Genomic DNA, 16,947 nt, shown 5'->3' on the forward strand with positions numbered 1-16,947 from the left:
GGGCCTATGGTCTGGGAGATCTGAGTTCCAGTCTGGCTTCAGGCACTTACTAGCTATGGGACCCTGGGCAAGTCACTTAACCTCTGCTTGCCTCAGATTTCCAAACTGTAAAGTGGAGATGATAGCACCTATCCCACAGGATTGTTGTGAGGCTCAAATGAGATGTTTGTAAAGTGTTTTGTTAACCTTAAAGTACTCTATAAATGCTAGCTATTGTTATTAGGTGAAGAAATCCAGACTGAGAGGTTAGTGACTTGCTGATTCAAAGCTAGGTTTGACTTCACATTCAGCTCTCTTATCACTACACCAAATTCTCTTTAAGGGACTAAATGGTTGGAAAAGATGGTGGTGATTCATGTGGTGAGAGCATGATTTTAATAGATGGGCTGCTAGAATACTCTATGATTATCCATAGAATAGAAAAAGGCATAGAGAAAGATCTCTAGCACATGGGATAGTTCCTCCTTGGATTCTCCATAGAAGGACATGAATAAGAATTATAAAAGATGAGAAAGTATGAATGGATGCTAATAGGTGCTGGTGTCAAGTTTACCCACATGGATGAAATCACCAATCAACTGTAGTACTAGTGCATCATTTAAAAGCAGCATAAAGAAAACCTCTTATGAGGACCTAGCTGGCTGATAGGATGGTACTTAAAGCACTCAAACATTCGTGATGAGAGGGTTTGGCTAGATGCTCAGCTTCCCATGAAGGATGATTGGATTCACGTGTATTGCCTAGAGATCAGACATCAGACATCCTCACCCGAAAGTGACCAATGCAGGAATTGGAGGGCTTGGAGGCAACCACTTTAAGAGTTCAAATGGCATCAGATTTGCTGGAGAGATGGTAATGAGTGTACTTGTCTTCCTGCTTTGCCTCAAAAAGTCCCACATTTTTGGAACTGACAGATTATACCATAACTAATTGGGATTAAGATAATATTCAAGTTGTTATAAGTTAGAAAGCAACCACATTCTTTGGGTGGTCTTTAGTCTTTGGTTACTGACCACAGAGTTATGTCCTGGCTTCATATTTCACAAAGGATGCCACCAATGAGCTCTCTTGGAAGTTCACTTGTGGGTGATTTAAAAGAATTGTGGACTAGGATTTAGTTACTGAGTTAGTCCTTTTCCTTGCCCCCAATAAGAACCAGACTTTAAAGCAATCCAAGACCAATAGATATTTTTGACTAGCTAGGTGGCACACGGGATAGAACATGGGATCTGGGGCCAGGAAGACTTCAGTTAAAATCTTGCCTCAGATACTTACAAGCTGTATGATCCTGGGTAAGTCATCGTTGATTGTCCTTTGTACTCAAAGAAGACCAATGACATCAGGAAGGTGATGTCTTGACTTGCAAGTGAATCAGATTTAAATGAGGCAGAGCTGTGCAACATCATCAGCCTTATTCTTTCCTCCAGAGTCATTGGAGTCCAGTGGCAAGACCTAGATCAAGATGACTAGTGATGCCTCTCTCAGGCAAGTCACTTAACTGCTATCTGCCTCAGTTTCTTCAACTATAAAATAGGGATAATAATAGCAATTATCTCATAGGGTTGTGAGGATTAAATGAGATAATACTTATAAAGCACTTTGCATAGTGTCTGGCATATAGCAGGTATTTAATATTTGTTCCCTTTTCCATTTTCCCTTGTCCTTAAAGGCTTCCAGGGAAAGGATTTGGTCTAATGGCATTCTTGGGCTCTTCTAGAGTTTTGGGTGTACAAAGCAAAATGGCTGCATGTGCAGGGAGCAGAGCTGGTGAGGGACCAATAGGGGAGCCCCAGCTCCAAGGAGGGGCAAGGCTAAAATGGGAGAAGAGGAGGAATAGGAGGAGTGCACAGGATGATTAAGGACCAAATAAAGAAAGCACTGTGTTAAGTGCTGAGGTCGCAAAAGGAAAAACACAATCTCTGTCATTTAGGAACTCAAATTCTAGTGGGGGAGACAACATGCAAACAACCATCCATGTGCAAGATATATAATGTCAATGGGAAATAATCTCAGAGGGTAAGTACTAACTGTAGGGGGAAGCCCTCTTACATAGTGGTGAAAGGATCTGGGAATCAGGACCTCCAGATCCTCTTCCCAGCTGTGCTGCCGGCTTACTTTCTGACTATGACCAAGTCCTTTCACTTGTGAGTCTCCGTTTCCTCATCATTAAAACATAAGATGAAATTCTAGGATTCCCTTCAGCTGTATAAGAACCAAAGCCTCTATGCATGTAAGTTTATTACTCATGATTTAGGACAGGGCCATGAGAATGAAAAAAGGTATCACATCTGATGTGATAGTCATATTGCTCACCTCAGAAAGTACTATGACGATTTAATTCCTATTCCATAAAGCATGACTGATGATTCTATTTCCCTCCACCCTTTCAACAATTCCCAATAAAACTAAAACATGAAACTCCAGCAAATACCCACCCTAAGCTCACAAAACATAAGAGAGATCACTTAATAGTTGTTCATCTGGTTTTGCTAGAATGTTGGTTTCCAAAAATCAGGGACATTGTTTTCTGTTCTGCCAGGCACATGGTAGATACACTATGAGGATCAAACATACAACTTCAGTTAAACCATCTACTTGAGTTTCTCAGAGCAGATATAATGGGAACAAGAGGTAAGACTAAATGTCACATTGTCCAATCGGTTAACTTATCCTTTTTCTCCTGAATATTCAATTCGATTGAATTCAATTCAAGCCACTTCCCTCACATTAACATCTTTCATAGACTGTATCACTAAATACTCCATGGAAGCTTAGACCAGATATTAAAGTAAAAGATAAAGAACATACTTCATCAGATCTCTAATTGATGAGGGTACTCCTTCCAAAAGTGACTATTTCCACCCAACCATGTCTTTTTCTCATTAAACACTTTGCTATGTCTGCTTATAAATCCTCCAAAGGGGTTCCCTTCAAAGCTCTGAAGACATTCTTCCCAGGTCAGTGGCATAAAACTCAAAAGAAATGGTCTACTAAGCCATACATAAGGATCCCTGTGGGCTTCATACTGACTTAGAAAACCACATATTAACATTATCCACATTCTATTATATTTTTTATTTGTTTTGTTAAATATTTCCCAATTAAATTTTATTTAAAAAATTTTAATAGCATTTTATTATTTTCCCAATTACATGTGAAGACAATTTTTAGCATTTATCTTTATAAAATTTCTAGTTCCAAATTTTTCTCCCTCCTTCCCTTCCCTCCCCTCTTCTTAAAATGGTTAGCAATTTGATATAGATTATGCATGTGCCATCATGTAAAAAATATTTTCATATTAGTCACAGTTGTAAAAGAAAAAATAGATCAAAAGCAAAAAAAAGAAGAGTAAAGTAAGTGAAAAAAGTATGCTTTGATCTGCATTCAGAGTCTATCAGTTCTTTATCTGGATGTGGATAGCATTTTTCTTCGTGAGTCCTTTGTACTTTTCTTGCATCACTGTGTTGCTGAGAAGAGCTGAGTCATGCATAGTTGATCATCACACAATGTCGCTAATACTGTCTATAGTGTTTTCCTAGGTTCTGCTCATTTCACTTTGTATCAGTTTGTACAAGTCTTTCTAGGTTTTTCTCAAATCTGCCTGTTCATCATTTTTTATTGCACAATAGTATTCCATTACATTCATACACCACAGCTTGTTCAACCATTCCCCAACTGATGGGGAGTCCCCTCAATTTCCAATATTTTGCCACCATGAAAAGGGCTGCTATTAATATTTTTGCACATGTAGGTCCTTTTCCCTTTTGTATGATCTCTTTGGGATATAGACCTAGTAGTGGTATTGGTAGATCAAAGGGTATGCACAGTTTGGTTCCATTTGGGCGTAATTCCAAACTGCTATCCAGAATGGTTGGATCAATTTACCTAATTAAATTTTAATCTGGTTCAGGCTGCACTGGGAGTGTTGTGGGCTGCAACGATACTTACTCGACACCTCTGCTCTGGGTCTCTTGATATTACATGGGTACTGACAACAAAAGGATTTTCCATTTACTATTCCTCCCTCTCACTATATGGTCAGCCACCTCTATTTCCAGTTACACACCTCTTTAATATCTTTGAATTTGCTTTTGTGTGTCACTAGTAATATGCTGCAGCATATCTATCTATCCATTACATATGCACATATACACTACATACATCTCTATTGCCATTGTGCTATTTAGATGACCTGCTATTTTGATTCCTTGATGATTTCAGTTTTCTTTGATTTGGATGACTATTAATGTTTAAAAGATGGGGTTTTGCTTTAATAACTGCAAGCTTTTTCCTAAAAATTCTACACAATTTTCTAAATGTCATCTTGTCTGTTCTCTTTCTCTTATTTAATTTGGGCTCATAGTCCTTCTTCAGTATTTATCCAAGATGCATGTACTGGCAGACCAGTCTCTTATGCTGCCTATCTACCACATATCATTATCTGAAAATTAGACATTCTTCATCCATTGGTTTTTTTTCTTCTGTGTATAGTTAGACTGAACTCCTTTGAGTACTTATAAATCTCATTTAAGAAACTCTGCAGTATTCTGGGCTTTAATTCAATAATCACACTATAATTTGAAAATAAGGACATCAAAAGGGCCTCACTATCTATAGGCAATCTGTCTTCCATATGGACTCTTTTCTAGACAGGTGCCAAGACAGTAGCAAACACCTTCACTGAGTATACAACTTCCCATTTTATAGTCAACTTGCTATTAATAATCAAGAAATTGACGAACAAAGTTATGTCTGTTGAATCTAACAAGGAATTTTTTTTTAGGATTTTAAGATATATATGAGAGACATCTTATTTGAATAAACTCTTTAAGACTGCATTATGCTCTACCAAATCATTGGTTTTTTTTAATGTAAATCAGGGCTGTCCAACCTTAGGTTTTTATTGAAACAATAGACAATGTATTTTGATTTGCCATTTTAGTTGAGAGCTCTGTGGCAGCTCAGTTTCATTTACTAAAGCATTTATGTAAAGTTCTATGCTTGTAGGTGGGCCACATAAATCACACTGCAGCTGCATTTTGGACAGCCCTGATGCAAATAAACAACAAACACAGCAGGATCTTGTACTTACTTCACCTTTCAGTCAAATGGGGAATTGCAAAGGCTAGTCTTCAGTAAAATATCATGAATAAAGCTCTACCTGTTCATGTGCATAGAAAGAACAAAAATGGGAAATGAATTGGAATTATGGTGGGTATTGCTGCAGAATGAATAGTTGGCTGGTTGGTACTAGATTCTTTTTTCTCTCACTTCCTTCTGAATAGAAGTAAAACTGAATCCTTTTCAGGTCTTCCCTATTTCCTCCTTGGGGGATGGTTTAGGATGTAACTTTTTTTTGAACCACTACCCTTTCCTTCCTACCCCCCTTCTCTCTGGAAATTTCATCAGCCATACCCTGTTATAGCTCAATTAGCTCCATTTTTATCCTAGGGCCAATGTAATGACCCTTAGGTCTATGTGTTCTCCTCCTCTACTGTTTTATAGAGTTTACATAAATGAAAAGTTAGTACTGCAATCATAATAGCTCAGAGCCCCCAGTTAGGAAAACTTAACATCAAGGTGGAGGTTTTACTCTTCACCCTAATTTAAATTTTTGTGTATCTCTAGCTAATCCATAGCTTCTCTATATTTGATATAAGCTCAGAATATAGGAAATATTTAGGTTATGAAACTCAAGTGAAACAATGTCTGTTACTGAACAGGTGATGGAGAAGTTGGAGAAAGAGCAAAGCTTTTTCTTTTTTTTTTTTTTGAAATTCAGTCCTTGGATAGGTAAATATAATTAGTAGCCTCAGCTTGCATCCTCTGTTCTAAGATACCTGTAGAAGCCCCTTGACCCACTTGATCTCTCCCTTTTCTGCTGAAGTAGAGGAGTAGCCTTCTTTTCAGTTTTTCCTTTAGTTTCTCAAGTTTCTTCTCTTACTTTTTGCCCCTGTACCTCCAGAGTGTTATGGTTTAGCTCAGGAAGTGCAAGGTTGGTCTGGGAATGGAGCTACCCTATTTCTTCCTCTTAGTTTGTTTTCTCATAGCCTATGTCTGATTCTTTTGGAACTCCTGGATATACCACATGCCCCCTTTCCAGCTCAAGAATCATAGTAGTTCAAATAGCGCTCAGGATTGTTGGGAAATATTGGCCCCTGGAACTTACAAATTGTTTTGTTGTTGTCATTTTTTGCATTCCCCAGCAAAATCATGTGGATTATACTTGGTACCTAAAATTATACCTGACAGCATAAAAAATACATTGGCACTTAGTAGGACAGGGATGATTAACCCAGCACCCCCGGAAATCACTTTAGAGTGCCATACATAACAAATATACTTCAGCAATACATGCAACAGACCTAATACAATATGGGGTATAATTTGACAAGCTGTTTTGGTCCCTACAGGTCTAAACTACATGCAGGATATGTTACATGAATGAATCTTAACAGCACAGGCATATCCATATGACAAAAATATGCATAACAGCAAACAAAATAAAAATGATAACATCAGTAGGCTTGCCAAGAAACAAAATAAAGCAAAACCACAACAACCCACTTCTCCCTCCCACCAGTTATTGGAGAAACTAGAATAGTAGCAGACAGTGAGTCTAAAGAGAAATATGCCAAAGACACACATGGACAGAGACACAGATAGAGACAGAAGGTAGAGAGGTAGCCACCTACCTTTCTAGAATCCATAGTCTTCATCCAACCATAAGCTACACTCTCTGAAGCTATATTATTCTGTATCTGTCTATGTCCATGTTTGTCCTTGGTGTGTTTCTCTTTGGATGCATTTGATACAGGTACAAGGGTCTATGTCTTCAAGGTGCTCTTGAGCCTAGAATGTTTTGCTGCGTGGTGCCACTGTCTTCTGCTGAACTTCCATCAACAATTTAAAACCTCCAAAAGTGTGGTTAATTTGTTGGATTAGGCTCTTCCCTTCTTCCTCCAATCAAAGGAATTTGCACCTCATGAAGAGATCATAGAGCATAAACTACTGTATTTACACATTTAAAACTACAATAAGCCTAAACACTGATTACATTATATTAATTGTGATAGGGGTGTAGAATAACTCCTCCTCACCTTACAAATAGATGCATAATTATCATGAATAAACTTAGCCCTAGAGAAGAACTGAGAAAATGCACCACCCTCCCTTCTTTGAAGAAGGTAGGTGGTATGGGTGTGAAATATTGCATATACTGTCAGCTGTGGTTGATATGTTGATTGGTTTTGCTGAAATGCATTTATAAAATTTATTACAAGGGATGGCCTTCTGGGTAGTAGAAGTAAAAATGGGTACTTTTAAAAATGGTGATACATGAACAAAATATTTCGATAAATATACAATTTTTTTAAAAAAGAAGATACCATTGATATGTATAAAGTATTCTAACAAGGGATGAGCAAATAGACATAGGGGTTGGAAGTTATAAATATCTACAAAGCTGCCTTTATCCAGTAGTAATATCTGATTTCCCCTCTAGTCGTTCAGTAATTTTCTCCTCTTTCAGGTGTATTGAAAATCCATCCCCTAGTGCCTTCAACATTGTGTCACTTTCAGCACAGAATTCCTCTCTCTACATATGCTTTATCTGTTGAAGGTTTTAAAATTTTTTAATTAATTACATTTTTTTTAGTACTTTCCTGTTTTTTCATATAGCATACTGGGGACTGTGATGTTCAAATTCCGCTGTAGTGGCTACAAAAACACTGATGAAGACAAAAATTCACTATTGGAAATGTGTAAATATCTTGTCCATTTTATCTGTCAATTGTCTGCCTTCCAATTTCATTCTTAAATGCTTTTGGAGTGATCTTGGTCTCCCGCCAAGCTTTGTGCAAACTTGTTTTCCTCTCAACCTCTCCTTGCTTTTTCGTGAGGTGATAAAATGCATACTTTTCCATTATCTTCCTTCCAGATCCTCTTGTCCTGGATGTTTTCGTCTCTCTGGATTTAGATGACAATGCTATCTATGAGTTCTCCTATCTGTCTGATTGCTTCTCTAACTGTGAGTGCACACCAAGGCTCTGTCCTAGATCTCTCTGTCTCTGTCTCTGTCTCTCTTTCTCCCATCTTTCTCTCTCTCTCCTCCATCTGTCTTTCTCTGTCTTTCTCTGTCTCTCTCTCTCTCTGTCTCTCTCTCTCTCCTTCTCTCCCTCTTTCTCTTTAGTAGCCTTTTTAAATCCAGTGGGTTTTTGTCATCTCTATTCAGATAGTTCCCAAGACTCTATATTCACCCCTAGGCTCTCCTGAGCTCTAGTCTTGCATCAATTGCTTACTGGATTTTTTCAGACTGGATATTCTGTAGATATCTCAAGCTCAACATATCCAAAACAGAACTTTTTCCTATTATCTTTCCCCCCCAAGCCCAACCTTCTTCCAAACTTCCCTATGTTTGTTGAGGGTACTATCGCTCTTCTTGTCACCTAAGGTCCAGCCTTCAAGTCATCCTCAACTTCCCCATCCCAAATATCCAATCAATTGCCAAGTCCTGCTGATCTTATTTCTCCATTCTCTCTTGCATTTGTTCTCTTCTTTCCATTCTCATGACCACCACTCTCGTTCAAGTCTTTGTCACCAGGACTACTACAATGATCTCTTAATTGGCCTCCCTGACCCAAGACACTCCTTATTCCTATCCATTTTCCACAAAGCTGCCGCAGCGACATTCCTAAGGCACAAATCTGACCATGTGCATTAACACCATGTCCTATTGCCTCTAAAATCAAATACAAACACCCCTGTTTAGCATTTATATCCCCTCAAACCTAGATGCAATATAGGTTCCCAGCCTTATAAAACTCCATAGTACCTCGGAACTGGCCTCAGAACACACAACATTCATTTCCCATTTCTATGCCTTTATGTAAATTGTGCCCCATGCTTGGAAGTTACTCCTTCCTCACCTTTTCTTCTTAGAATCCCAAGTTTCCTTTTAAGTTCAGCTCAAGTATTATGTCCTACATTATATATTTTGTTACATTATTGTTAATTATATTTTAATTTGATTTATTTATTTTAATTTTAATTATTATTAATTATTACATATTATGTCCCTGACTACCTTAGTTTTTATTGGTTTTTCTTCAAAATTACTTTGCATTTACTTTGTATGTATTTTGCATATACTTGTATACATTCATGTTGTCTTATCTGATATAATGTAAGTTCCTTGAGAGCAGGCTCTATTTCATTTTTTCTTTGTATGCCCAGTGACCGTAATAGTACCTAGCATAAGTAGATGCTTAATAAATGCTGGTTAATTGATTGTGCTTTCTTTGTAAGATTTTACAAATGAGTTCATATTCTCCACTGGCATTGGCATTGGTTTCTCCACTTGGCAAGGAGATTAAGGGTTTGCTGGCTAAACCTCAGCTGGACTCTTTTGGTTTTGTTGTGGTGATGGATTTATATTAGTTAAAATTCCTTAGCAAATGGTGGAATGTTATACAAATGTTTGTTGCCTTATCCAATTCCCTTATTTCAGTTTTGATAGCTTTTTAAAAACTAGGTCCTATTGGAGCTGTTTTAAATCCATACTTCTAATTTGGTGTCGACTTTTTGTTATAACAAATCAATGGAATGACTGATGAAGATATCTGATTTGGAAATCAGTCCCATATTGTCAACTGGTTGTTTCCTGACTTTTAAGATTTAGTCAATTTCATTTTTTTGTGATGTTATTTGGTGTCCTCCACATCTTGTACCTCCTGACTCTTCTGAAAGAAAGTATGATATATAGGAATAAGGGTTCTGTTTGGTCTGTAGGCTTTTGATCCCTTTTATTTCTTGAAACAAAGCCAGAGTTCCCCTATGTCTCCCTTTCCACTGAAGTCATGTGAGTTAAGCATTACAAAAACATTTCTGTGAATGGACAAATAGGATATAAGGGGAGAATTGCACAGTGAAGGAGAAATGGTTTATCATTTAATCATATAAAATAAAACAAAAGATGCAGAAAAAACTTAATTGGAGAAGAAGAGGATAAAAGATTTAAGGGATGTGGGCATATACTGCAAAAGGTTGTCTAATCAATACAGTTAATGAGTACACTCAACTCTCACTGTAAAGTGGCCAACCTCTTCCTGTCCCATGCCATTAATTCATTTGCCCATTTTTACCTTATTTCTGTGAAACTAATGAACCTTGCATTTCTGTGGAATCAATGAACAATAATCAATTAAAAGGCTATGGAACAAGGCCATAGAGACCTACAGGAGTCCATAAGGGAGTTGGGGACTATGTGAGTGAGCCACCTGGGTGCTGGCAAACTAATGGAAAGCATGGTTCTAACAGAGGAGGTTCCTACAGAGAAACTGAGGCAATCAGGATTAAGTGACTTGCCCAGGGTCACACAACTAGTATGTGTCTGAGACCAGATATATGAAAACCTAAACTCTTCAGCTGTGCCTGTACTATGGACTTCCTTCCTGAGAACAGAAATTGAGTTCTCTACTTAAGAAAATCCATATAAGGGCATCAAAAGAGAAGATTTTTAATTTAAAACCAATTCACAAGGGTTCCTTTTTACATATCCCTTTACTCTGGAGAAAAGTTTTTGTTCACAATCATTAGAAAGGAAGCATGGTTTAATAAAGACATCTGATTTGGAAATCAGTCTCATATTGTCAACCAGATGGAGTCAAAGGACTTGAGTTCAAATCCTCATTCATCCATTTACTCCTTCTCTGACTGTGGCCAAATCACAACTTCTCTGGGCCTCAGTTTCTTTATCTGTAAAATGAAGGGGTTGGACTAGATAATCTCTCCAGTCCCTTCCTGTAAACTCTTGTGAATTATTTGACAGAAGAGAGTGTGAGGAGCAAAGAAACTGGAAGTTTGAATGTTATCTGCCTTCTGACAATGAAAAAATCAATAGGCAATGAAGACAAATGGCTTCTGTAATGATCATGTAAGCCCTGAGGGGCAAATACACTCTGATCTAGGAACACTCTTCTAGGAAGATCCTTGGTGTGAGGCCAATGTATGGAAGTTTCCTTCTGTTGTTTTCCCATCACCTTAAGTAATAATGGTTAGTTCAATAAATCAGCATGCATATATTAAGCACCTACTATCTGCTGGACATGCCATTGTGCTAGGGTTTAGGGATACACAGACAAAAAAAGGAGTGGTCCTTGCTTTCCCAATGTATACTCCACTGGGGAAGACAGCATGCCCCTTATATCAAAACATGCTGCTGTCCAATTGTTTTCAGCCATGTCCAGGGCTTTATGACCCCATTTGGAGTTTTCTTGGCAAAGATACTGGAGTGGTTTGCTATTTCCTTCTCCAGCTCATTTTAAAATGAGGAAACTGAGGCAACCAGTGTTAAGTGACTTGCCTAGTAAGTGTCTGAGGCCAGATTTGAACTCAGAAAGATGAGTCTTCCTGACTCCAGGCCTAGCACTCTATCCACTGCCCCACCTAGCTGCCCCACATCAAACTATGCCAAAGTACAAAACAAATATGAGGTTAAGGGCAGAAGGGCAGGAGAATTGAGGGGATGGGGAGTCAGGAAAGGCTTTAAACAGAAGGTTGTACTTGGGTTGTGTCTTGAAGAAAGCAGAGGATTCTAAAAGGAAGAGGGGAGGGGACAATACATTTCAGTCATGAGGGATGGCCAGTGCAGAGGTGTAGATATGGGAGGTGGAGCCATGTGTGAGGAAAAGCAGGAAGGTCAGTTTGACTGGAACACAGAGAGTGTGTAGGAGAATAACATGTTATAAGCCTAGAAAGGGAATGTAGAATCAGGTTGTCCAGGAGGTTGGATGTGAGGGATGTTGTAGAATTGACCAGATATGTGGGATGAGTGTGATTGAGGGTTCTGGGATGATGCCAAACCTGGGAGACTGGAAGGATGATTAAGTTAGGAAAAGGTTTTTTTTGGGGGGGAAATATAATTAATTCTGTTTGGAACATGTTATATGCTGTATATGTTATGTTGTATGTATATGTTATATGCCCCTGTAGCAACCAAAACCAGCATTGGGATTTCCAGTGGCTGAGATTGGGAAACCAATTTCTGCAGTGTGTTCAGATGACCTCTTGCTTTTCTTTTAAAATGATCTTTGGGTTAGGATCATAGACTTAGAGTGGGAAGGCACTTCATAGATCATATAATCCAGAGAGCTTTAGCCGGGGGTCCATGGATGGCTTTTTGGAAGGTCCATAGACTTAGATGGGGAAAAATACCATTGCATCTGCATTTCAATGTAATTAGTTTCCTTTGTAAACCACAAAATTTATTTTACACATTTAAAAACATGATTCTGAGAACTTCATAGACTTTATCAGACTGCTGAAAGGTACCTGGTACATAAAAAATTAAGAACCCTTAAATTCTAATTCAAACCCTTCATTTTTTGTTCTTGTTCTAAGGATATCCATTCTTCCTAGGGTGTTCTCATCATCACCACATTTCTCATCGCAATAACTCACATTGATACCATGCTTTATGATTTATAAATCTAATGGGTACTGAATATTTTCCTTTCTAGTGCTAGGTAACATATGAGAACTTGGTTTTCCTTGCCTGTATTTTTAGGCCAGATGTCACAGGAAGCAGCCCCATATGATTTGAATAACTCTGACTAGTTGGTCTGGAAGGGCTTTTATGACTTGAGAGATCATTGGAGGGAAATTAGGGTGCTTTGTGAAGCTTTTGGGGGGAAGTGCTGATGTAGGTAGGAACATAACATTTGATGCTGATTAGGCTTATGGAATCAACACGTCATGTTCCAATTCATTATCAGTTCTAGACATCAGCTCAGAAATGAAAGGTGTGGGGTGTATTCCTGACTGTGGGGTGGACATTTCACATGCGACAGCAGTTCATAGGAATCATAATTCAAGAGAATACTTGAGAGAGGAGACATTCTGGTCTAGAGCTACATTTGAATTGTAACATGGAGAGAAGACTTAAATCTCTTGTATAATAACGAGGAAATTGAAGTATCCCCACTTAGCCATGCTGAGGTGGGAGGCCCACAATACAGAGCCTGTTCTCTGGAAAAGGACTAGAAATGCTACTTCCTACAGGAATGGCAGAAGACAGTACATACTAAGGAGCCCTAAGAAGCAATGGCTGCTGGAGTATCACTTTATGTCGATTGACTATAAATGAATGAATCTATACAGATCTCTGGGGAAGGCTGCTCTTGATATTTTCCATGAACTCTAGTATGAGCTCTATTTCCTTCGTCCTTTACGCATACACTGTTTCTTCCTTGCACTTTGTGAACTGTGTGCTTGCAAGGGGTAGTTGGTGACAACATACTGGGTAATATCACATAATGAAGTTCCCAGATTTTCTGTTTGAGGACAGGGAACCAGAGAGAGGAAAAATCCTTCCAAATGTACCCATGTTTTTTGTGTCATGTAGGATACCAAAGTACCCAAGTCAGGTCAAAAAGCATTTATTAAATGACTACTATGTGCCAGGCACTGCGTTTAAGTGTTGAGGATACAAAGAAAAGGAAAAAAAAGTCCTTGCTTTCAAGGAGCTCACAGTCTAACATACAAACAACTATGTACAAACAAGGTATATACAGGATAAATTGCGGATAATCTCAGAGGGAAGGCACTAAGATTAAAGAGGATTAGGAAAGGCTTTTTATAGAAGGCAGGACATTAGCTGAGACTTTCTCCACAGCAACATTGAAATGTATTAAGTGCAAGTATGTTATCTTCATTTTACGGTGATTTTTCTTGTTATCACACATGTACTAAATGTTAGTTGGGATTTGAACACAGATCTCTTCACTCCACATTCAGTACTCCATCCACTACCAAGATACCTCTCTTTAATTAAGTCAAATTTAGCCATTCTTTCATTGGATTAAGTTCTTATTAACCTAAACCTGTGTCCACATCTGCTGTAGAAAGTGGGGTACAACTATACTCCAGTCGCATCTCATTACATTTTAAAGTTATGTTGGAGCTAAATTATAAAGTTTGTGGAATCTCCTTTGGAGGTTTTTCAAACAACAACTAAAAACCCTTTTCTCTCCAGGATGGCTTAAGCATGTCTGTGATCAAGAATAGGGGGAAAAGACTAGAAAACCTACTAAGGTCTTTCTTTGGGCTCTCAGATTGAGTGAGAGAATAAAAGGAGGAAAGGAAAAGAGGAAATAAAAATACAAAGTCTCTCGGCCACATGGGTGCCAAAGGTTTCTACTAAAATTTTCTGCATCAGCAAATTCAGGCATCTTACTTCCTGGCCTGGATCCCAATGCAGTTGGAGCATTGAGAAGCCGCCTTTGGCAGATGTGCCAGGAATACTGCACTGCAGTCATGGATTTAGGGAGGGAAGGAGGCCACGTCCCTGAGTCACTGGAGGGAGTAGAGGAGAAACAACCCTGGTGTTGTATCTTGTGGTTTTACACAACTCAGCTTGAAAACAAGAAAACAAGCTTCCTGGCAAATGGGAGGGATTTGGCAGGCCCCCTTAACTTCAGGAACATTATGTTCCTTCCAGCGTGTCTTGAATAACGGAAGTGGAGGGATTTGGGGGGAGGGGAGAAGCAGGCAGAATGACTGGAAGCATTTTTTTCCCTGCTAAACAAGCTCAGCCTGAAAATTAACATGCAAGAAATTCGGGAAGATTTATACACACCTAAGACATAATCATTTATGTAAATGGCTCTTCCCGATTCTCTTAAGTCCAATTACTCCCCAAAGTTGTTTGTTTCCAAAGAAATGCCACAGAACCATATGATGATCTCTCCTTAAGAATACCCTGCAATAATATTAAGGAAAAATCAACCACGCCTCTTAGGAAAAGGGAATCTAGGTTCTGGCCCCAAGTTAAGGATCCAGTTTTCTCTGGTACAGTGTTCTCTTTTAGTCAATCAGAGGCTTTCCTCCCCAAAGGAATCCCACAGAGGGTGTTTTTAAGGAGCATCATGGGAGTTTCCTAAGTTCTCTGTCTCTGCCGGAGAGGCTCAGCTCTTGGTGATTCTGAGTAACCAGGGAAGAAGCAGCTGAACCAAAGCTGGAGGGTGTTTAACATAGTCCTATAGGAGGAGAAAAGAGAACAGTGTGAGTAACTTTTTTTTTAAACTGCTGAAAGATTTGCAGGGGAGGAGGAAGATTCTTGCAAATGATTAACCAGGAAAAGAGCTAAAACCATCATGGGCCAGCCAAGACTGAGGGGAAGAAACTAGGAAGATGTCTCCACTCCCCACCTCCAATCCCTCCAGTCTGAACCCACCATTCTCCCTTCACCCTTCCCCAGGGATACAAAGGTCTTGGGAGGAGCCTGGGAATTGTGGGTTTTCAGGACTGCTGAACAGATCACTCCAAAGTGGATTCAGAGTTTCAGGTATCCAAGGACTGAGAGAGTTCCACCACCCTATTTGTCATGAACTATAGACCCGCCCAGCTAGAACTGGCACACGGAGAAGGCCAGGGGTTGGGTAGGCTGGTATTGGAAAGATAATAGGATCATAGAATTAGAGCTGGAAGGAATCTTAAACCCATTTAATTTTACAAATGAGGAAACTGAGATATACAGGGGTCACATCCGAGGCAGGATTTGAACTCCAGTCTTCTTCCAAGTATTTGGAAATATTTCATACATATAGCTCAGAAGAGGAGGGGGCTAGATCAGACTCTGAGATGCCAAAATTTAAAAACAGGGTGGGGAGAGAGTATCTTCTATATTTGGGGGATCCGTGTTTCCAAACTAGGAACAGCAAGGCAGCAACCTCAAATGCATGGAGCACAATCTCTTTCCTCTTGGCTCATTTCCCATGACCAGCTGGGCTTTTGCTTAGTTTTGGGAGGACAAGACTGGATAATTTTCTTTAGTAGTTCTGGGTTCAAGGTTATGAGAAGCTTAGGTGGGAATCTAGGCACCATTTCAAATGCTAGGATAGGACACTTATCAGCTGTTCTTCCCATGTGTCCCAGGCTAGGGTTGCATAAGAGAATATGAATAAATTTCAGGGAAGTTCACATAGTCCAGAACACTTTGAATATTACCCAGGTGAAACAATAGATAGAACATTAAAAAATACATGCTTCATACATGCACACACACAAATAGATACAGACACGCACAGACCCACAGACACAAACACTCTTCAGCCTTATCAAATTAAAAAAAAGACATAAATGAATTTAGCCTAGAGCCTAGAAATAGAAGGTTTACTATATTGCTTAAAGCAGGGGTGGGGAACCTGCAGCTTTGACACCACATGTGTACCTCTAGGTCCTCAAGTGCGGCCCTTTAACAAAATCCAAACTTCACAGAATAAAGGGCCGCGCTTGAGGACCTAGAGGGCCACATAGACCTCAAGGCCACAGGTTTCCTGCCCCTGGCTTAAAGTATTGAGGGGGTATGTCTAACATAGGCAAAAGACAGGAATGTCAGGATTGATGTTTCCTGTTTCCCGTATAGGTCCTCATTCCCCGTCCATTCTCAGGGCCCTTGGGACATCTGCCCCCTGCTCTTGGAACACTCTTGATATTCAACCAGCTTGTGTGTGCCAGATTCTGAACAAGGGGAAATAGGAGTCCTGGAGTGTCAGATTCTTCTTGACCAGCTGACTGGAACCATTGTCAGGCCACAAGTGGGGATTTCAGAGATTAGTGCCATCTTGGGTGAAGTGACCAGGAGCAGATAAGTGTCAAACTAGCAATGGCTATTCTCTGAAGAGGTTCAGCTTGCCTATCCTGTTTTCCTTCTCTCCTCTCTCTGTCTTTGATTATTGAAGCCTTGTGAAAAACAGGCAGATGGAAAGAAAAGAAGGGGTACCTAGGTGGTACAGTGTGCCAGGCCTAGAATCAGGAAGGCATGAGCTCAAATCTAGCCTCAGACATTAAGTAGATGTGACCCTGGGCAAGTCACTTAACCCCGTTTGCCTCAGTTTACTCGTCTGTAAAATGAGCTGGAGAAGGAAATGGCAAACCACTCCAGTATCT

This window comes from Trichosurus vulpecula, chromosome 3, assembly GCF_011100635.1.
Source record: "Trichosurus vulpecula isolate mTriVul1 chromosome 3, mTriVul1.pri, whole genome shotgun sequence".
Lineage (NCBI taxonomy): Eukaryota > Metazoa > Chordata > Mammalia > Diprotodontia > Phalangeridae > Trichosurus > Trichosurus vulpecula.